Source organism: Leopardus geoffroyi, chromosome A3 (genome assembly GCF_018350155.1).
Source record: "Leopardus geoffroyi isolate Oge1 chromosome A3, O.geoffroyi_Oge1_pat1.0, whole genome shotgun sequence".
Taxonomy (NCBI): Eukaryota; Metazoa; Chordata; class Mammalia; order Carnivora; family Felidae; genus Leopardus; species Leopardus geoffroyi.
In genome coordinates this window covers 80,776,201-80,799,540 of record NC_059336.1, presented here as the reverse complement: position 1 = coordinate 80,799,540, position 23,340 = coordinate 80,776,201, and the positions used below count along the sequence as shown (strand labels likewise).

The 23,340-nt window shown below is 34.4% G+C and overlaps 1 protein-coding gene across 17 annotated transcripts in view; it reads right to left on the bottom strand.

Moving 5' to 3' along the window:
• The window catches only part of EHBP1 (EH domain binding protein 1), a 361,935-nt gene that overhangs the window by 109,494 nt on the left and 229,101 nt on the right, over positions 1 to 23,340 (bottom strand). The window lies entirely within an intron of this gene.

Below are 23,340 nucleotides of genomic sequence, written 5' to 3'. Positions count from 1 at the left end.
TGGATAAACCTTACAATTTGGGGAGCACAAAACAAAAGCAGTGGTGAGAACAATAACACTTGTATTTGCACCGTTAATTCTTCTTCAAAGTCTTTCATTTAAATAACTTCATTTTATTCTCATAGAGAAATTGAGGTATTATTTTACTCCTAGACAATCTGAAAGATTATGCTGTAATTAAATTAATATTGGGAGGAACTTGTGCTTATATTAAAGGACTACCATCTGAACACAATTTTTGGTTGCTGGTTTTTGTTTTTTTTTTAGTTTATTTATTTTTGACAGTGTGAGTATGAGCTGGGGAGGGGCAGAGAGAGAGGGAGACACAGAATCCAAAGCAGGCTCCAGGCTCCAAGCTGTCAGCACAGACCCTGATGCGGGGCTCGAACTCACGAACTATGAGATCATGACCTGGGCTGAAGTCGGACACCCAACTGACTGAGCCACCCAGGTGCCCCAACTGGTTTTTTTTTTTTTTAAAGTTTATTTATTTATTTTTGAGACAGAGAGCAAGAGTGTGAGTGGGGGAAGGGCAGAGAGAGAGGGAGACAGAGAATCTCAAGTAGGCTCTTGAGTTGTCAACCAAGAGCCTGACGTGGGCCTCAAACTCAAGAATGGTGAAATCATGACCTGAGTTGAAATCAAGAATTGGACCCTTAACCAACTGAGCCACCCAGGCGACCCTGAACAAAATTTTTAAAAAGCTGAACAAAATGTTAGAAAACATTCTAAGATACATCAAACAACTATCCTCAAATCAAGATCTTGGACAGACTAGGTAACTGGAGAGTGAGCAAAGCTCTCACAGCTGCTTTTGTAATGGTTGCTCTGGAAGAGTGAACTGAGGGGCAGAGCTGCACTTTTGGTAGACTCCCAAATAGCAATACGCACCCCTCAACCCTCAAAAGTAGAAAAAATAAAATAGAATGGGAACAAAAAATAGTGAAACTGGAAATACGCATACAATACAAAGGATCAACAAAGCCAAAAGTTGCTTCTTTGAAATGACAAAATCAAACCTCTGATATGACTGAACAAGAAAAAAAAAAAAAAAAAAAAAAGAAGAAGAAAGCAAATTCTTAGAAAAGTATAGCTAGAAGAGACAGAAAGCCTGGATAGTTCTTGTTGCTATTGAAGAAACTGAATTTGTAAATGAAATCCTTCCTATAAACAAAATTTCAGGTGGTTTTATTGATAAGTTCCACCAAACATTCAAGGAAGAAATATGTCCAACATTACACTTATTCTTCCAGAGAATAGGAAAAATGAGTTTATTCTCCAACTCATTTCATGATCCTAGCAAACCCTGATACCAAAACTCAATAGAAAAAGACAAAATTATAGGAAAACCTGTCATGAATATAGAGGCAAAAGTGTTAATAAAAATATTAGCATGTTGAACCTAGCAATTTATAAATTGAACAAACTGGACAATTAACCAAGGAATGCACATTTGACTTAACATTTAGCAAATCTATTGAGGTAACTTGCCAAATTAACAGATGATAGGGGAAACTGTGTAGATATAATCATCTAAATAGATACAGAAAAACATTTAACAAAATGTGATGTCCATTTATATTCTATAAAATAGTCCTAGCAAATTGATAGTAACAAGATTCCTTAACTTGTAGAATCTTCAGCAACTATCTCAATGGTGCAATATTTAAGATTTTTCCTTTGAGAGTGGGGATCTACCACCACTTTTATTTACCATTGTTTTGGAGGTCTTAGCTAGTTTTAAGGCCAGAAAAAGATATAATGTTGTAAATATTGGAAAAGAATCAAAATGGTAAAAGTGACATTATTTGCAAATAATATAATTAAGTACATAGAAAATCCAAAAGAACCTATAGATAATTTATTAGGATGAATATGAGAATTTAAGGAGGTTGCTGTGTACAAAAAACAATGTACAAAACTAACTGCATTCCTATACACCAACAAAAGCAGTTAGAAATTAAAAATTTTAAGACCATTCACAGTGGCATAAAAAAATTACTAAGGAATAAATCTACAAATAATGTGCATGAGTGTAACTAAAAAACTATCAAGCTTTACTGTGAGAAAATACAGGAATCTTAAAGAGATAAAGAAATATACCATATCCATGGATTAGAAGACACAATTTATAAAGACACCAATTATTTCCAGGGAGAAAGGGTTAACCAAAAGACCTAAGACCTTTATGAGGAAATGACCTCGAGTTTACCTTCCAGCAATGTTCCCACAGAAATATATTGGATGAACATCAACGTGAAAGGTCAAGTTTGTTACCAGGCAACATTACTTATTGTAAAAATGACCCCGGCTTGGTGAACTGCATCTACACTTGGAAGCCTGTCAATAAACTATAAATGCCTATTGAAAAATAAAGGCCACAGCTTCCTTGTGCTTACAGTGATTCTGGCACTTAAATGTGTCCCTCGAGGGATCTAATGGTTAAACATACAGGTATACAAGAGTATATATCTTATAAACCAGAGTGGTCCACACTTACCCATCTTGCAACTGAACAATTCATGGGGAGTTGAACTATGGCACTGCATACCTGATGCTATAATGCTAACATACTGCATTTCCTTGCCTTCTATAAAGCTAAGTAACCTAGTGCCAAGTTATTTCATACACACCCATACACAAAGGGCTTATAATCAGAATGAAAATCTGCTCTATCACATTATTAAGAGAACTGCAAAAGACACTACTACATACTTCCCTCCCAGGAAGGCTAAAGTTAAAAACTCTTTTAATTAAAAGGAAATTAATATTTTAATGAAATTAAAAATATCAAGTGTTGGCAAGAATGTGGAGCAAAGGGAACTTATAAAGAGCTCACGGGAAAACTCTGGCATCATCTATTATGATAAATCTGAAGATGTGCATATGCTATGACCCAGCAATCCTAGGTTTATAACCTACAGAAACTCATGGTTATACAAGATAGAATACATGTTCAAAAATGTTCACAGCATTTTTGCACTGTCACAGCAGCACTGTTTACAATTTCCCATATATGAAAATAATTCTAATATTAGAATTATATATGTTGTTGGTGACAACGATAAAATAGATCTTAAAATTGTGATCTGTTCAGATAGTGAAATAACACCACACACACACACACACACACACACACACACACACACACACACACGCAGAGAGAGACAGACAGACAGAAAGAAGGGAGGGAGAGGAGAGAGATTGAGAGAAGTACAGAAAACATTTAATCCTAAAATATACTACTGACAAAAGAAAACAGGTACAAAATCATATATATATATATACCAGGTGATTCCATTTATATAAAATGAAAAACCAGTCAAACCTAACATTATATTATTTAAGGATTTGTACTTAAAATTTCTGGAGTGATTTCAAAGATCTAATTCTTTTGGTGTTTACATAGATGTTCACTTAAAATAATTTTCTTAAGTTGCATATATGTTTTATGCACTCTTTTGTATATATTTTATAAACATTTCTGTTTCACAGCAAAAATGTTTAAGAAAAATATTGGAATTGCTGGTTTAAAAATAATGAAGTAAAGATGGTGGTTTCCCCATGCAATCTGAAAATCACCTAAAGGTAACAAGGATAATGAGAAACAAAAGTAAACCTTTTTCAGCCTGAAGTAGGAGACATATGGAACCCTGACTACAATATATGGGGATGTTCTAACAATAAATTAATAAACACATTTCCCAAATTACCAGAAGAATCAATTATAAATAAAACAAGGAAAACAGAACTCATATAGTGCAAAAAAAATTTAAAAGAAAGCATAATTATAAAATAGGATTTCAGAACCAGGACCAAATATATCTAATAATTGCATACAATAGAGACAGTAGAAATAGGCCCACATACAATAGCAGGGGAGAGAAGGTTGACCTTAAGGACTTGTGTGAAAAGACTGGTGTTGATATTAACAAATATTACTCTTCTTATATGTGTAATCAAATATGACAACATTTGGAAGATCTGCAGGACTTGGGGAATCAATATTGTCCAGTGAACAAAACACATAATATTACAAAACCATGGATCAACAAAATATCCATTTGAAAATGCAAGATAAACCAAGGTATGATTTCAGATTCTGCATGTCAAATAAAAAAACTATCACTTGTGAGTTTTCATGTAGTATCAAAGAAGACAATCTATAATTATTTGAAAAGTCTATTAAAATTATCTTTATTTTTCCAACTGTAAGTGTGAACAAGGTCAGATTTTCTTTATATACTTCAACCAAATAGCATATTTACAACAGATTAAATACTGAAGCTATCTCTACTAAGCCAGTCATTAGAGTGTGGCAAAAGTGGAAAAAAATTCATTCTTTTTACTAAATTGTTTTTGTTTTGGAAAATATAGTCATTTTTCCAAAAAAATGTTATTTATGTATGTAATTGTTTATTATTTTTATTTTATTTGAGAAACTGTACATGAGAGAGCATGCCTGTGAGAGAGGGAAGGGCAGAGGGAGAGGAAACAAGAGAATCTCAATCAGGCTCCATGCCCAGCACCGAGCCTGACACAGGGGTCAATCTCACGACCATGAGATCATGACCTGAGCTGAAATCAAGAGTGGGACACTTAACCAACTGAGACACCTATACACCCTATTATTATTATTTTAAATGAATTAATATACTTTTTAATTTTCTCATTTTTAATTTCTAATATTATAAGTATCAATAGGTATAGCTCACATAAAAATTCTTTGGGGCCCTGAATAACTTAAAACATTTTTATTATAGTAAAGTACACATAATTTAGTATGTACCATCTTAACCAGTTTAATACATTTTTAAGAATGTTTATTTTTGAGAGAGAGAGAAAGTGGGGAAGGGGCAGAAAGAAAGGGAGACAGGCTCCACATGGTCAGCACAGAGCCTGACACAGGGCTTGAACTCATGAATCATGAGATCATGACCTAAGCTGAAGTTGGATGCTTAACCTAATGAGCCACCCAGGAGCCCCATCTTAACCATTTTTAAATGCACAGTTCAGTGGTATTAAGTACATTCCCTATTGTTGTGCAACCATCATGACTGTCCATCTCCAGAACACATATCTTGCAAAACTGAAACTCTATACCCATTGAACAGTAATTTCCCATTTCTGCTTTCCCACAGCCTCCGGCAACAATTCTACTTTCTGTATGATAGAACTGTTGTTACATAAGATACCTTATGTAAGTGTAATCACATGTATTTATCATTTTGTGACTGGCTTATTTCACATAGCATAATATCCTCAGGGTTCACTGATGTTATAGCTTATGTCAGAATTTCCTTCCTTTTTAAAGTTAAACAATATTCCACTGTGTGTGTGTATATATATATACACACACACCACATTTTGTTTATCCATTCATCTGTTGATGGACACATGGGCTGCTTTCATGTTTCAGCTACTGTGAATAATGCTGACTATAAACGTAACTATACAAATATGTCTTTAAGATCCTGCTTTCAAGTCTTTTAGATATACATCCAGAAGTGAAATTGCTGGATCATATGGTAATTCTATTTTAAATGTTGTGAGGAACATCTATAGTGTTTTCCATAGTGGCTGAACCATTTTATATTCCCACCAGTAGTACACAAGAGTCTCAATTTCTCCATATCCTCACCAACACTTGTTATTTCCTTTTCCTTCCTTTCCTTTCTGTTTTTTCTTTGATAGTAGTCACCCTAATGAATGTGAAGTGGTATCTCACTGTGATTTTGATTTACATTTCTCTAATGACTAGGGATTTTCAGCATCTTTTCACATGCTTATTGGCCATTCATATATTTTCTTTGGTGAAATGTCTATTCAAGTTCTTTGTTCATTTGCTTTTTGTTGTTGACTGTTAGGAGTTCTCTCTATACTCTGAATATTAGTTCTTCATCAGACATATAACTTGGAAATATCTTCTCATATTATGCAGGTTGCCTTTTACTCTGTTGATTGTGTCCTTTCATGAATATAAGTTTTAAATTTTCATGAAGTCCATTTGTCTATATTTTTTTGGTTACTTGTACCTTGGGTCTTACATCCAAGAATTCATTCTCAAATCCAAACTTGTGAAGCTTCTGCCCTATATTCTCGTATAAGAGTTTTATAGTTTTCATACATTCAGGTTTTTGATCCATTTTGAATCAATTTTGTACAAGGTGCTAGGTAAGGACCCAATTCCATTCTTTTGCAAGTAGATATCCAGTTTTCCCAGAACCATTTGTTGAAAAGAATGTACTGTCCCCACTGAATGGACTTGGCACCCTTCTTGAAAACCATTTGACCATATATGCAAGGGTTTATATCTGAGCTCTCTATTCTATTGCCCTATATGTCTGTCTTTATGTCAGGACCACATTGTTTTGATCACTGTAGCTTTGTAGTAAGTTTGAAATCAGGAAGGTGAGCCCTCCAAAACTGTTCTTTTTCAAGATTGTTTGGCTATTTGGGATACCCTAAGATTCCATATGAAGTTTAGAATGGATTTTTCTATTTTTGCTTTTTTAGGATTTTATTGGGGATTGCATTAAATCTATAGGTCACTTTGGGTGGTATTGACATCTTAACAATATTAAGTCTTCCAATCCATAGACATCTGTTAAATATAGCCATTTATTCGTGTCTTCTTTATTTCATCATTGTTTCCTACTTTTCAGTTCACAAGTCTTTCACTTCCTTAGTTAATCCCTAAGTATTTTATCCTTTTGATATGACTGTAAATGGAATTGTTTTCTTAACTTCCTTTTAATACTGTTTATTGTTAGAGATACAACGCAACTTATTTTTGTGAAGACTCTGTAACCTTTGCTGAACCATCTATTCTAGCAATATTTTTTGTGTGGAATCTTTTGAGGTTTTCTATATATAAGATCATAATCATCTATGCAGAAGAATAGTTTTACTTCTTCCATTCTAATTTTGATGGCTTTTGTTTCTTTTTCTTGCCTAACTGCTCCAACTAGACTTCCAGTGTTACACTGAATAGAAGTGGAGACAGTAAGCACCCTTGCTTTGTTCCTGATATTAGAGTAAAAGCTTTTAATCTTTCATCACTGAGTATGATATTAACTGTGAGTTTTTCATATATGGCTTTTATTATCTTGAGATAGCTCCCATGTTTTCCTACTTTGTTGGTTTTTTTTTTTATCATGAAAACGTATTGAATGTTATTATTTACTTTTTCTACATTTATTGAGATAATTATGAAGTTTCTATCCTTTACCTTAATGAGGTGTTGACTGATTTTCATATGTTGAACCACCCTTGCATTCCAGGAATAAATTCCTCTTGGTCACAATTCTTTTAGTATGCTGCTGAATTCAGTTTGCTAGTATGTTGTTGAGGATTTGTGCATCAATGTTTATAAGAAATACTGGTCAGTAGTTTCCTTTTCTTGTAGTGTCTTGGGCTTTGTTATCAAGGCAATGCTGGCCTTACAGAATGAGTTAGGATGTGTTCCCCCCTCTTTAATTTTGGGGATGATTTGTGTTTTTTCTTCTTTAAATGTTTGGTTGAATTCACCAGTGAAGTCACCAGGTCCAGAGCTGTTGGGATATTTTGATGACTAACTCAAGGTCCTTACGAGTCACAGGTGTGTATTCAGATTTGTGTTTCTTCATGAGTCGGTAATGGTAGGTTTTGTTTCTAGGAATTTATGCATTTCATATAGGTTATCCAATTTGTGGGTATACAGCTGTTCCTAGTATTGTCTTATAATTCTTTCTATTTCTGTAGAATTTTAATAACGTCTTCACTTTCATTTTTTATTATAGTAATGTGACTCTTCTCTCTTTTTGTCTCTGTCCATCTGTCTAAAGGTTTGTTAATTTTGTTGATCTTTGCAAGAACTTTTGGTTTCAACAGTTACCTCTATCTTTTTTCAAAGACGTATTCTTTTAGGAGTGTTAGTTTTACAAAAAATGCAGAGGAAAGTACAGAGATTTCTCATATATGCCCTGCCTCCACACATGCATAGCCTCTCCCATTATCAATATCACTCAACATAATGGTACATTTTTTATCAATAATGTTATTCATCATCTCACACAGTTACCACTTCTTTATGTGTGGTGAAAACACTTAAGATCTATTCTCTTAGCAAATTTCAAGTATACAATATTCTTAATTATAGCCACCTTCTTGTACATTAGATCACTAGATCTTATTCACACTACATAAAACTTTATACCCTTTGACCAACATCTTCCCACTTCCACAGTTTATCTTAGGGTTCACATTTGGTGTTGTACATTCTATCAATTTGGATAAATGCATAATGACATATATCCATCATTGTAATATCGTACAGAATATTTTTGCTCCTCTGTGCTCTACCTAGTCATATTTCCTCTACACCCAGGTCCTGGCAACCACTGAGCTTTTTACTGTCTCCACAGTTTTGTCTTTTCTAAGATGTCATATAGTTGGGCCCACACAGTATGCAGCCTTTTCTGAGTGGCTTTCTTCACTTAATAATAAGCACTAAGGTTCCTCCATGTCTTTCCATGTCTTGATAGCTCATTTCATTCTAATGTTTAATAATAACCTGTTATCCAGGTACCACAGTTTATTTACCATTCACCTACTGAAGGAGATTTGGGTTGCTCCAAGTTTTAGCAATTATGAATAAGCTGCTATAATAATCCATGTGCAGGTTTTTGTGTGGATATGTCTTCTACTCTTTTGGATAAATACCAAGAGGTACGACTCCTGGATCATATGGTAAGACTGTTTACATTTTTAAGAAATAGCCAAACTGTCTTCTAAAGTAGCTTTATACCATCTTGCATTACCACCAGCAATGAATTAAGAGTTCTTGTGTCCCACATCCTTGTCAGGATTGGGTGTTGTCAGTGTTCCAAATTTGGGCCATTCTAATAAGTGTATAGTGGTATCTCAGTGTTTCAATTTGCATTTCCCTGATGACATGTGATATGGAGCATCTTTTAATATGCTTATTTGAAATCTGTAAATGTTCTTTGAAGAAGTGTCTGTAAGGTCATTGGCGCATCTTTAAATAAGGGTTATCTGTTTTCTTATTGTGGAGTTTTAATAGTTCTTTGTATCTCTTAGATAACAGTTTTAATCAGATGTGTCTTTTGCAAATATTTTCTCCATTTGTTGCTTGTCTTTCCATTCTCTCCATATTATTTTCCGTAAAGCAGAAGTTCGTAATTTTAATGAAATCCAGATTATCAATTATTTCTTTCATGGATCATGCTCATGGTGTGTATCTTAAAAAGGCATCACCATACCCAAGGACACACCTACATTTTCTTCTATGTTATCTTCTAGGAATTTTACAGTTTTGCATTTTATATTTAGGTCTATGAATCATTTAGAATTAATTTTTGTGATGGATATAACATCTATGTCTATATTCATATTTCTGCATACGGATGTCTACTTGCTCTAGCACTGTTTGTTCTATTGTTTTTCTATTCTTTATTTCATTTGTCTTTGCTATAATTTTTATTATTTCCTTCCTCTGCCAGCTTTGGGTTTAATTTTTTCTTTTTCTAGTTCCTTAAGTTGTAAAGTTAGGTTATTGAATTGATATTTTTAAAATATTTTTAACGTTTTTATTTATTTTTGAGAGAGACAGACAGACAGACACCGAAGCAGGCTCTAGGCTCTGAGCTGTCAGCAAAGAGCCTGACGTGGTACTTGAATCCACAAACCATGAGATCATGACCTGAGCTGAAGTTGGACCCTTAACCAACTTAGCCACCCAGGCGCCCAGAGATCTTTCTTTTTAAAATTTTAATGATATATTTAACCCAATATATTAAAAATATTTCCAATTCCAATATTCCAATAATTACTGCTTTAAATTATTAGTTATTTTCTATTCTTGGTGTGAACTAAGTCTTTAAAATTCAGTATGCATTTGGCACTTAAAACACATCTCAATTCAGACAGGTGCTGAATGGCTACAGGTGCTGAATGGCTATCATATGAGAAAGTACAGTTATAGACTGGTTGTGTTTTTTTTAATTAATAAAAATTTTATATATTTAAGGTATACAATGTGATGTTTTGATACACATACATATTGTATGTGTATAATTACTATAGCCAAGACACTTAGGTTGTTTCCATATTTTGGCTATTCTAAATAATGCTGCAATGAACACTAAAGTGTGGATATCTCTTTGAGATACTGATTTCATTTCCTTTGGATATACAGCCAGAAATGGGATTGCTGGATCATCTGTTAGTTCTATTTTTAAATTTTTTTTTTTCAACGTTTATTTATTTTTGGGACAGAGAGAGACAGAGCATGAACGGGGGAGGGGCAGAGAGAGAGGGAGACACAGAATCGGAAACAGGCTCCAGGCTCTGAGCCATCAGCCCAGAGCCCGACGCGGGGCTCGAACTCACGGACCGCGAGATCGTGACCTGGCTGAAGTCGGACGCTTAACCGACTGCGCCACCCAGGCGCCCCTGTTAGTTCTATTTTTAATTTTTGGGGGGGAATCATCACACTTTTTCCCTAATGGCTGTATCAGTTTAAATTCCCACCAATAGTGTACAAGGATTCTTTTTTCTCCACAGTCTTGTCCACACTTGTCATTGTTTTTAAAGTTTATTTATTTATTTTGAGAGAGAAAGAGAAAGTACAAGCAGGAGAGCGGCAGAGAGAGGGAGAGAGAGAGAATCCTAAATAGGTTCTGCACTGTCAGCGTGGAGCCTGATGTAGGGCTCAAACTCATGAACCACGAAATCATGATCTGAGCTGAAGTTGGATGCTTAATCGACTGAGCCACCCAGGTGCCCCAACACTTGTTATTTTTTGTGTTTGTGATGATAGCCATCCTAGCAAGTGTTAAGTATTATTTTACTGTGGTTTTGATTTGTATTTCTTGGTGATTAGTGGCATTGACCACCTGTTTCATATACCTGTTGGCCATTTGTATGTCTTCTTTGGAATAATGTCTATTCATGTCCTCTGCCCATTTTTTAATTGGGTTGTTTTCTTCCCATTGGGCTGTACCGAGTCCCGTATGTATTTTAGATATTAACCTCTTATTAGATATAGGATTTTGCAAATATTAGCTCATTTTGTAGGTTGCTTTTTCATTTTTTTACGGTTTCCTTTGCTGTGCAGAAGCTTTATGGATGATGTAGTTCCACATGCTTATTTTTGGTTTTGTTCACTTTGCTTTTGATGTCATATCCAAGATATCATTGCAAAACTGATATCAAAGAGCATTTCCTCTAAGTTTTCTTCTAGGAGATTTATGGTTGTATGTTTAAATCTTTAATCCATCTTCAGCTGATTTTTGTGTATGGTATAAGGGACAAATTTTATTCTTTTGCATGTGGGCAGTTTTCCAAGCATAATTTATTGAAGAGACTGTTCTTTTCCATTGTGTATTCTTGGCACCTTTGTCGAAGATCAGATGAATGTATAAGTGTGGGTTGATTTCTGGGGTATCTCTGATGTTCCATTGGTTTATGTGTCTGTTTTTATGCCAGTACCATACTGTTTTGGTTACTATAGCTATGTAATATAATTGGAAATCAAAAAGGGTGTTACTTCCAATAACGTTCTTCTTTCTCAAGACTGTATTGGCTATTTAGACTCTTTTGTGGTTCCATATGAATTTTAGGATTGTTTTTCCTATTTATGTGAAAATGTTGGAATTTCAATAAAAATTGCATTAAATCTGTAGGTCACTCTGGCTGGTATGGATGTTTCATTTAATTTTTTTTTTTAATTTGACAGTGAGAGAGCATGAGTGGAGGAGAGGGAGGGACACAGAGAGACACACGGGGGGGGGGGAGGGAGGGAGAGAGTCTCAAGCTGAGCATGGAGCTTGATGTGGGACTCAATCCCACCATTCTGAAATCTTAACCTGTGCCAAAATCTCGAGTCAAATGCTCAAGTAACTGATCCACCCAGGTGCCCCATTGTGGATATTTTAACAATATTAATACTTCCAATTCATGAACACAGTTTATCTTTCTGTTTCTTTGCGTCTTCTTCAATTTGCTTCAACGTTTTATTGTTTTTGAGCGTACAGATGTTTCACCTCCTCTGTTAAATTTATTCGTAAGTTTTCTTCTTTTTGATGCTGTTGTAAATGTAATTGTTTTCTTGATTTCCTTTTCATAGAGTTCATTATTAGTGTCAAGAAACACTACTGATATTTGTGTGTTGATTTTGTATTCTGCATCCAACTTTCCTGAATTTATTAGTTTGAACAGTTTTTTTTTTAGTGGAGTCTTTAGGGTTTTCTACATATAGGATCATGTCTTCTTTAGGTCTTCCTTTCAGATTGGGTTGCCTTTTGTTTACTTTCCTTGCCTACCTATTCTAAGACTTCTAGTATTTTAATGAATAGAGGTGGGGACAGTGGGCACCCTTGCCTTTATCAGATATTAGAGGAAAAGTTCAGTTTTTCCTGGTTGATTATGAGGTTAGCTATAGGGTTTTCATAAATGACCTTTATTGTGTTGTAGTAAGTTTGTCTGTATCTATTTTGTTGGGAGTTTTTATCACAAATGAATGCTGAACTTTATCAAATACTTTTTAAAAAATATTTATTTTGCAGAGAGGAGAGTACAAGGAGGAGAAGAGCAAAGAGAAAGGGGGACAGAGGATCTGAAGCAGGTTCCATGCTGACAGCAGCAAGCTGATGCAGGCTCAACCCATGAACTGCAAGATCATGAACTTAGCCGAAGTTGGATGCTTAACAGACTGAGCCACCCAGGTGCCCCAGTCAAATACTTTTTTTTTGCACTTACTGAAAACCTCATGGGGTTTCTATGTTTCATTCTGTTTATGTGGAGTAACATGTTGATGGTGTATAATTTTTTTGATGTACTGTTTGATTTGGTTTGCTAATATTTTATAGACCATGTTTGCATCTACACTAAACTGAACAGAAATATCACCCTGAGTTTTCTTTTCTTATGGTGTCTTTGTCTGACTTTGGTATCAGAGTAATGTTGGTCTCATCAAAGCATTCCCTCTTCTCCTATTTTCTGAAAGAGTTTAAGAACTGGTTTTAATTGTTCTTTGAATGTTTGGTGGAATTCACCTGTGTAGCCATCTATTCCTGTGCTTTTCTTTTTTGGGAGGTTTGTGATTATTCCTTTAATCTCCTTATTTGTTATTGGTCTGTTCAGTCTCTCTATTCCTTCTTGATCTTGTTTTAGTAGGTTTTATGTTTCTAGGAATTTCTCCATTTGTAGTGAAGTGTTTAAATTCCTTTCTCATTTCCTTCTGTGTATATTCTATAGCTATTTTCTTTGTGGTTACCATTCAACATCCTAAAGATACAACACTAAATTTACACCAGCTTAATTTCAGTGACATATAAATATTTTTCTGCTTTTACAACTCTATCCACACCCTCTTCAGTTGTCAAAAAATTACATCTTCATACACAGTGTGTTCAAAAAACATAAACTCATAATTCTTTAATGCATTAGTCTCTTAAATTATATAGGAAACAACATGTAGTGTTACAAGCAAAGTTACAATAATACTACCTTTTAGACTAATAATTTTTAAAACTGTATTAATCTCTTAAATCATTTAAAAAGCAAAAAGTTTTTTTTATTTCAGTTATTATACCCTTTATCTCTACACACTGTGTTATAATACCTTTTACAATTAATTGTGTATTTACCTTTACTGAAATCTTTATTTCTTTATATGGCTTCAAGTTACTATCTAGTGTCCTTTCATTTCAAACTGCAGGACTTTCTTTAGCATTTCTTGCAGGACAGATCCAGCAGTAATGAACTCCTTCAGCTTTTGTCTATCTAAAAATATCTTAATTTGTCCCTCATTTTGAAGGAGAGTTTTGCCAGGTATAATATTTTTGATTGACTGTATTTATCTTTTTAAAATTAAAAATTTTAAAACGTTTGTTTATTTAGAGAGAGAGAATAAGCAGAGGAGGGGCAGTGAGAAGGAGAGACAGAATCCCAAGCAGGTTCCACACCATCAGCACAGTGCCCAATGCAGGGCTTCAATTCATGAACCAAGAGATGATGACCTGATCTGGGATCAAGAGTCAGACATTTAACCAACTGAGCCACCCAGGTGTCTTACTGACCAAATGTTACTTTAGCACTTGAATATATCAGCTTATGATTTTATTGAGGATCCTTGCATATGATGAGTTGTTTTTCTCTTGCTAATTTCAAGTTTCTCTCTTTGTCTTTGGCATTCAACAAGTTGCTTATAATGTGTTTCTGTGTGAATCTTTTCAATTTCTTCATATTCAGAATTGTTCATCTTCTTGGTGTTTATCATATCTATCATCAAACTTGGAAAGTTTTCAGGTATTATTTCTTCAATCTCTCTGCCCCTCTATCTCTTTTCCTTCTAGTATTCTCATAATGTGTACACTGGTTTACACAACAGTGTTCCACTCAACAAGACCCTTAGGCTCTGTTCATTTTTCTTCTACCTTTCTGTTCTTCAGACTCTATAATTTTAATTTTGCTCTGTTTGAGTTCATTGACTCATCTGCCTGTTGAAGTCTGCCTTTGAATTCCTCTAGGAAAATTTTTTAAATGTTTATTAATTTTGAGAGAGAAAGAGAGAGAGAGAGAGAGAGAGAGAGAGAGAAAGAATTCCAAGCACGCTCCACCCTGTCAGCACAGAGCCCAACACAGACTCGATCTCAGGAACCATCAGATCATGGCCTGAGCCAAAATCAAGTCAGATGCTTAACCGACTGAGCCACTCAGGCACCCCTCCTCTAGGGATTTTTTTTTTATTTCAGTTATTATACCTTTTATCTCTATAATTTGTTTTTAGATTTTTCTCTTTATTGATATTTCCACTTGTTCATACATAATTTTCTTAACTTTCCTCATGTATTCCTTAAACTCTTTGAGTATCTTTAAGATAGTTGTTTTAAAGCCTTTGTCTAGTAGGTGCACCATGTAGTCTTTCTCAGAGACAGTTTCTTTTGATTATTTTTTTCCTTTGAATAGGTCATACAATCCCATTTCCTTGTATGCCCTGTGATATTTTTGTTTAAAACTAGATATCTGAATGTAATAATGTGGTAATCAGATTCACCCCCTTCTGCAAGATTTGCTGGGGTTTTTAATCATTTGTTTCATTGTTGTAGGCTGTCTCTATGCTGTTGATCAGCCTGAGGTGCAAACTTAAAGTCTTCTCAAGTCTTTTCTGAGCCTGTGCCTTTCGCTAGCCATGTATGGTGATTTTCTAATTTTTCCTGTATGTACAGTTGCTTTTGAATGTCCTCATCTTTATTATTTGGCTCCCCAAAGAGGAAAAAGACAAAAACAGGGAGGGAGGGGAAAAGCGCTGGCCCTCTAAACACCCTGGAAATTGCTTTAGCCTGAGCTGGAGGGGCCTGCCACAATGTAGTGTGGTGTGTTTTTAACAAAGTCTGGTCAACCCTATGTTTGCACTTCCACGATCAGAAGGAGCAACCAGTGATCAGAACACAGATCTCTGATATATGGAGGAGAGGATCCTCATTGCCAACGCTGGCTGTGTGCAGGCTGCTCCAGAAATACACACATGCCTGTCTGCCATGGGATTGGGAGGTAGGAGGTAGATTGCTACCAGTGAGCTAAGGGCTGAAATTGACCACAGTTAACCACAGTTTATAATTTAAGCTGTTCTCTGGAAGTTGTAAGGCCTCAACAGACTTCAGAGTTCCAAAATAGTTACACAAATTTGCCATTGGCAGTTACACAAACTGCCAATGCAGTTGTTGTCTAGACAGACAGATTTCTGGTGTTTCCTACTCTACCCTCTTTCCAAAATCCTGTCTTCTCAAACTTTTAAGGGTATAAAGGGGTTCTGAACCCCCCTCCAAAAGAGGAAGAAGTTTGAGAATTACTGGTGTAAACAGTGTAGAAATGTAGATATAGGAATTGCCATATTTTAAAATGACCAAATCAACCAACATCAGCTTTGAGTATATCAAAGAAAATAAACACAAGAAGACTAATTGGTGGCTTAAGTTTAAATTCTAGACCCTAAAGAACTGATTTTAGAAAGATTCTCCATGTTATGTCATTAATGAAGAGTAAAGAGGTTGAAGAGATGAAGAACACTGTGCAGTACAGGGGTGTTTGCAGGATGTATTTATTTTCAGGATGTTTCCTTATGGGGCCCTGCCTAGTCACTGATAAAATTAAATACATTACAACAGTAAGTTTGCTAGAAATACAAAGAAAGAGTGTATGATTCCATACCTACAAAAATGATAATTAAATATGAAAAAAATTCATTCTATAATGGAGTATTTGGGCTATATAAATGCACTATTTGGCCAGCAGCCCTTACTATAATTGTTTCTTTAAAACTCACTACTGTATATATAAATCGAAGACTGGTACAGAGTTGAAGTTTCAGGCCCAATGATTATTACATAGGCAATAACCTCAAAAAGGGGACAGTTGATAAAAAAAAAACAAGAGAGTGCTGGGAAACATTCCTTTATGCATCTCTTCTGCTCCTACACATCTTGCTAGGTTGCCCAGGAGTGACAAGTCCTGACTGCTTTTTATCAGATCATTCTTCAGAGATAAGCAATCAACCTTTAAGATTGAGGCAGTATCTCCATCTGGGATAAAAAGCAGGCTTATTTAATGATAGCTATAATAGTAGTGGAGTCCCCAAGCTCAATATCCTTCAGCTGTGATGAAACCACATTGTGTGTGCAGCTTCCATTTGACCCTTCATGTCACCCTTATGGGACTTGGTGGCAAAGGAACCAATCAAAATATGCTGATACTATTTTTTTTTTAAGTAAACTCTACCCCCAACATGGGGCCCAAACTCATGGCCCCCACGATCAAGTGTTACATACACTACTGACTGAGCCAGCCAGGTGCCCCAAAATATGCTGATACTGCCAAAATATGCTGTATTAATGCCCTTTGTCTCTGACTCAGGAATCACGTGGTCTTCCAGCATCCATGAAACAATAAAAGGTATTTGATTCCCTTGCAAGTAGGGTAAAATTCCCACACCTGATGCATTTTCTTCACTCTGTCTTTTGGAAAGCTTCTTTACTATAATACATATGCAAAACACATGTGTTAATCCTATCAACACAGATTGAATTTATAAAACAATTACACATTGTCACAAGTCAGTTAAATAGAAATAAAAGTATGAAAAATTTGACTGTTTTTAACTTGTCAAAGTAGTTCTTTAATGGATTTTTTTATTTAAGAATTATAGGAAAGAATGTGAGCCCTAATAGTGTATGATTTTACAACTCTTCTGTAAAATCTTTTGCATCAGTGAATATTTAAGAGTTTGTATTTTTATATAATATTTATAAATATTTAGAATTACTACAAACAAAAAAAACCCCACAAACATTTCAAATTACTAGGTTATAATATAGGAACTATGATATCCTTAGAAAATGGATGGGCAACTCGGGAGTATGAGACTATACAGCAAAGAAAAAATGAGAAAAAGAAACTCAAGGAGAATAACTGCTAAAATACAGCATGCTCATATTCTGTTTTTTAATTTATTTAAATTTTAGTTAACATACAGTGCCAATGTTAACAGGATGCTCATATTCTAAACTTGAGTTTCCTACATATACCCATTTATTTTACCAGAAAGTTACAAACTATTTTTTATCAACATGCCACCCATTTATAGGAAGATGTGAGGCAGGCCAATCTTAGCTTATTAGGAGAGTTCCCATCCATTTCTATTTTAGTCATTTTGTTCTGCTGTGCAATTTTGTGAGAAAGGATATTCTTATGGCTTTTCAGTGACACTACCTATATCTTATATAACCTAACAAGTAATAGTGCAGAGTACAGGGAAGAGAAGCTGCAGGTAGATGCATGTTTTAAGGGATAATAACTTAAAATCATGCATATTTCATTGATGTAATTTCCTTTTATAGATTTTCTTTTCTATAAACAAATGAGAATAAGCTCAATTCTCCTGTAAATGTAGTATAACTAAACCATATACAGACTGCCACAAGGGAGATGTTATGTTCATAAATATATGTAGCATAAGTAAAGGACATAGCATTGAGGTTCAGAGCATATGTGGGCTTTGGAGTCAGATCAGGGAGGGAGTCCTAACTCTGTCACATGATGCTTTCTTTAAAGATATATATATATCTTTATATATGTGTGTATATATATATATATATCTTTATATATGTATATATATATAATACAACTATTAGCTCTTTTTCTATTTCATGGAAGTACATTTTCCATATCTATCATTTTCCTTTTATTTTTTAGTTTTTAAAAATGTTTATTTATTGGGGGGGCAGAGAGAGAGAGAGAGAGAGAGAGAGAGAGAAAATCTCAAGCAGGCTCCACACTGTCCAACTATAGCTCAATGTGGGGCTCAATCCCACAAACCAGGAGATCATGACCTGAACCAAAATCAAGAGTTGAATGCTTAACCAAAAGAGACACCCAGGTGCCCCATCATTCCTTTTCAATGTCATTTTAATTTTAATTTTTATATAGTCCAACTTTCTTTTATGGTATCTTTTGCTTCTTTTGATTTAGAAAATTACTTTCTCTCCAGATATCTGGTAAATATTATGTTTTCTTCCTTTTCTTTTAAAAGTAGTTGCATTTTGGGGCGCCTGGGTGGCGCAGTCGGTTAAGCGTCCGACTTCAGCCAGGTCACGATCTCGCGATCCGTGAGTTCGAGCCCCACGTCAGGCTCTGGGCTGATGGCTCAGAGCCTGGAGCCTGTTTCCAATTCTGTGTCTCCCTCTCTCTCTGCCCCTTCCCCGTTCATGCTCTGTCTCTCTCTGTCCCAAAAATAAATAAACGTTGAAAAAAAAAAAAAAAGTAGTTGCATTTTTTTAATGTTTTCTTCTACCTAGAATACATATTTGATGAATGGTGTGAATTAAGGTTTTGAATTATTATCTTAACATCATTTCCTGAGTTGTATTTCATTGTTCCGTGATGTTTCCCCTACTGTACATTAAATTATTATGTAGATTTATAAATGGGTCTGAATGAGAACATGTTCATTTCCGGGCTAGAAATTCTGCTTCAGTGTCTCACCTACTGTTTTAACCAGTATATTTGCTATTTTTATAACATGCTTTAATATCTTGTAAGGATAATCAAACCTCATTAAACATCATCTTTTTTTGAATGTTTTAAAAAACTAGTCTTAAACATTTAATTTTTCTAAATAAGTTTTGAATCATTTTGATACCATCTTAAGAAATATCTTGGTTTCCATCCTGATTATAGTTATATAAATTCTGGTAAGTATCTAGAGAAGATGGATAGATATCTTCAGAATATTTAACATTACCATTTAAAGTAAAACGATATAGGTAAAATGCCAAGAAGGGTTCAGAGAGTATGCAATCTTATTCAGTATATCTCCTTCTTTTTTTAAAAACAACTTTTAGAATAAGTAGAAAACTAAAATCCATGTAAAATGGCATGTATGTTATTTAACATTCAGAACAAATCTAATGTCTTATAACTGCTAAATATTATTGAATGCATTTTAACTTAAGTGTTAGATATGTTATCCATTTGTAAATTAGTAAAATTAAAGGGTAGAGATTCACTTTTAAGAAATTATTTTTTTTTATTTTTTTTTAAGGTTTATTTATTTTTGACAAAGAGAGAGAGAGAGCACGAGCAGGGGAGGGGCAGAGAGAGAGGGAGACACAGAATCCAAAGCAGGCTCCAGGCTCTGGACTGTCAGCACAGAGCCCGACGCGGGTCTCAAACTCACAGACCGCTAGATCATGACCTGAGCCGAAGTCGGACACTCAACTGACTGAGCCACCCAGGCGCCCCTCAAGAAATTATTTAATTACAGATTCCTCTTTGCCTGGAGCATATTTAAAATATAACCTGAATTTCAACTATTCATTTTTTAAAGTTTCCAATGAAAATTTGCATATAAAGCAAAGCACAATTATACCAACTATAAAAATAAATTATAAAAAAGAAATATTTTTTAAAGTAATAGCAATGTGACTTTTAAAAAATCCACTTACAGACCATATAAAACATAAATATAAGAGAAATCTTGATCTAAGAATGTTAACTATGGGGAAAGTATATTTGTAGATATTTCTAAGAGATACATATCTAATTCATTAACTCAATAGCTGCACTGTCTTACCCAGTTTTCTGAAAGTTTTGGCCTTTATTGGACAAAAGTAAATCATATTCAATTACAGATGCAATATTCTTGAATAAGTTAGCAACATAATATAGATTTTATGATATTGGGATGCTGAGTTGGCTTTCCTTTTCAATTTAAAATTTAAAAATTTTTAAAGGGCAGATTTATTGAGGCACAATTTACATACAACAAAATTCACTCTTAAAGCATAAAATTTGATGAATAATTGTACAAATATACTTCTCATTACCTTACTCAGTTCTCTAATTTAAGCCAGTAATTAGCACCTTATTCCCACCCTTTCCCTGACCCCATGTCAGCCCTTTTGCTCACTGAATATATAGGTTATAAAAGTAAATAAAGATGGCTTGTTTAGTACACTTCTCAACACTGATAATCTTGGGAAATTATATATCTCCAATAAAGCCTAAACTGATACAGTACAAGTTAATTCAGTATAACATTTAGTTTTATTTTTACAGATCACATTAATATATTTTTGTAGGAAACATTAGAAAGATTAAAGAATAGACTGGATTCAGAGAAATCTATTTTTTTCCTAAAAATCTTTATACATCAAGATCCAAATTTGTATCAACAAAATAGAATAATAAAATGTCTGAAGATTTCCACAGAGACAATTACAACATTTAAACAGTAGGTTTTTCAAGTGATTTGAATATGAGCTTTTTACTGTTTTATTCTTCAGTACACTAAGGGCTTAAATTTTTTCATTATCACTTGGCTCTATAATTCCAGAAATAATAGTTTACTTAAACAACTGTATGTTTAACAGAGATTTAAAATGCTTCAGCTCCTATCTTCAATCTAAACAGGCAGCCTGCCTTGATTTAAAAGATTTGACACTTTCTTTCTAGGAATTGTCATATTGCCCAAATTAGCTTATTATTAGGAGCTTTGTTGTTATAAAAAGAGGATAAAAACATGCAACAAAAATCCATTCCATCTTTCTTTTTTAGTCCTGTAATTATCATGAGCAATTTGATTTATTTGCCATTGAATTCATTTACCTAGGAAAATCATATACAATGTTCAGTCTACAAATTAAGTACTGGGTGGATATGCTTTACTATACGACAAGTAAAAGCTTGTAAAGAAAAGTAGAGGCATAAAAGCATTGCAGTGTTTTTAATGAAACACATTTACCCGCCTTGGGTAAAAAGTAAAAGTAGCTCATAGCTGCAAAACTTTGTATTAATGCTTAGTGTGGCACACTACTTAATTGAAAGATTCTTAATTAAACGTGCCCCACCAAAAAACCTCACCAAATTGCATTTGCCACCAAATGACTAACAAGTACACAACAGTTGGAAACTGTCAAAATATTTTACAGCTCAATTGTAATTACCAACCAAGTCTAAGCATGCCCTGAGTGGGCGTTAACTACATCTTGGGGGATGCAAAACATTAAGCAGCAGTCATTTTTTTTGTGGTTTCTAATTTAAACATTTAAAACTCCTAAATAACTCCAAGACTTTTGTAGTCTTTAGTGAAAAATCAGCAAAACATCAATATAAGATATAATAATTTATCATTTTCATAAATTGACTAGTGAAAAGGGCCTTTTAAAAAATAATCTGGTTTATCCCTTACCATTATAATTGAATATATTGATTATTTGGTTATTTGTCTTTGAAAACGTATTAAGTGATCTTAATTAAGACGTAAATGTTTTCTGTCATCCTTATCACAATAGATGTAGCCAAAAATAAATGGGAAGGTGTGATTATGGAGAAATGTCAATATGGAAGTACAGCTGGTGAGTTTCCAGAGGGGAAAATGCAGACATCGTTTGCCATTTGAAGTAGGACAGCATCCAGCCACTCTTCACTCCTCACCAGAAAGTAGTGTGGAATATAGCTTAAAGCTCTTTGATCATCCAAATATGGTATCTCTTGCCAACAGAAAAGAATTGGGTTAATTATTACTGACCATAAGCACTGGTGGAATACTACCTTTCACCAGGTATCATATTTATCCACTATTCTTACTATCAGTTGGGGACAGAAATGGAAGGCAGAATTTACCACAGAATATATAAGCTTTGTTTTTTCTGCGTTCCCTAACTCTATATTTTTCCTGAGAGATATCAATTGGGAGTGTTCAAAAAACAGAGGCGCCTGGGTGGCTCAGTTGGTTAAGCGTCCGACTTTGGCTCAGGTCATAATCTCATGGTTTGTGAGTTCAAGCCCTGCATTGGGCTCCCTGCTGTCAGCTCAGAGCCCGCTTCAGATCCTCTGTCTCCCTCTCTCTCCATCCCTCCTCTGCTCACGCTCTCTCAAAAATAAATAAACATTAAAACAAAAAAGCAGATGCATAATGTACTCAGAAGATTCCTGTGTTTGAAATTTAAAATGGATTTATATTATCTAATTTAAAATACTCTTTAAAATGTAATTATGGTTACACAATAAGCCTCAATTATACCTATTTTATCTTAAGCTGAAAGATGGGCACACAGGTGTTACCTTTCTATAGGACTGAAAAATTCCATTAAAAATCACAAGAAAAAAAATCTCAAACTGGTAGCCATACAAGTTATCAACAATTTAAGTATAGTTATTTAATAAATGGATTCCAATCAAATCATAATGTGAGTTAATAAAAAAGGTTTAAAAGAATTAAATAAATTTAAAGTTCTGTATGGTTCTCAGAAGTACCATAATCACTTAGTCATTAGACTTCAACTAGATGGAATGTTCAAACAGAACTGGAAATGCTGATTATTGCCATGTAGTCAGAGTAGCTGAATGGGTCACCTGTTGATAGTGAGAAAAAAAACTGTTCTAACAATTTTCTACACTGAAAACTTGGACACAAAGTTTGTGGAAGAAATAAATGTATGTTCCAGTAATATTATGTAGGCCATCAGTCTCCAACTTTTTATTGCATGACAATATAAAAAAAATAGGAGAAAGTAGAAATATTCTCATAGGTATACATTTATTTATGCATTATATACACATACTACTGCATATTATAAAATATATGCCACAAGTGGAAATGTAAGTTTATTTATTTATTATGAGAGAGAGAAAGAGCACATGCATACTCAGGGTAGAGGCAGAAAGAGACAGAAAGAATCCCAAGCAGGCTCCGCACTGTCAGCAGAGCCTGACGTGGGGCTCAATCTCACGAACCTTGAGATCATGACCTGAGCCAAAATCAAGAGTCAGATGCTT